Below are 1,298 nucleotides of genomic sequence, written 5' to 3'. Positions count from 1 at the left end.
CTAGGTTTTTTGTGACAGCGCCACCTACCGACTCGGAGAACCGCAGTCTCAGGAACGCATTTCCAGGACCCTAGTTGTGCCAGGCAGTATTTCCACCCACCCAGTTTTAACTACATTAGAGTTTTACAGTTTTATTACACCCAAATACTACTTTATTTATTGCAATTAAACCTGGTTCCTAGGAATGTTGAGAAATTATTGGGTCTAGCATAATATAATAACTCAAGTAAAATAAACAAGGAATCATGTTATAGTCTTTTCAGTCACTAGATCGACCACATTTTCAAGTATAGAGGGAAGACAAGGATGACTCTGGGGGTAGATTGTGTATATTTTACAAAATAATATATCACACCTCAACTTGAACACACTAAATATTTTACAAAATAATATATAACAACTGAACTTGCACACACAAAATATTTTACAAAATAATATATAATAACTGAACTTGCACACACAAAATATTTTACAAAATAATATATAATAACTGAACTTGAACACACACAAAAACAAATTTGTTCATGATGTGGACCACAAACAGAACTTCATGGACAACATCATCACTGACTCCTAAGAGAGAGAGAGAGAGAGAGAGAAGTGAATTAAATAAGGAACATTTAGTTGAACATGTTCTACTCTAATTTTTTTTTCTTAGTTACCAAACAGTGCACACATATCAATTAATGTTCATAATACTATTATTGCATACTGTTCAAAGATTTGAAAAAAAAAAATGTTTTGATGTTGTGGGAACAAAGGTTCTAGAAACACTCATGTCAATAAAGCCCATCTCAATTGAGAAATCTGAATAGAAATAACATTGACACGACTTTTTTTCTGACTATATATATATATATATATATATATATATATATATATATATATATATATATATATATATATATATATATATATATACACACACATTTACATATGTATATAATATTTGCATGTAGACGCATACTACACATAACATGTATTGTGGGTAACGTTAAACAGGCTGACTGTGAGCACGTGACAGTGAAAACATTAAGATTATTTTAACTGAATTAAAATGGAAGAACAATGAGTAATTAACAAGCTTTCAGAACGAACATGCTACAGTTTTATTGTGCTGTCAATAAGTCAACACAGGCTTATCACGCAACAGTTCCGTTAAATGAACATGCTAACAATTCATTTTCAAGCATTAGAGGCTAAATACTATGGCTATGCATTCAAGACTATTTATTTAGCAAATCACCATCACGTTTGCTACGTTAACTTTCCAATTAAATGCATCGCAATTGTAAAAA

Source organism: Scardinius erythrophthalmus, assembly GCF_964197995.2.
Source record: "Scardinius erythrophthalmus genome assembly, chromosome: 20".
NCBI lineage: Eukaryota > Metazoa > Chordata > Actinopteri > Cypriniformes > Leuciscidae > Scardinius > Scardinius erythrophthalmus.
Note: the sequence above shows the minus strand (reverse complement) of the source record.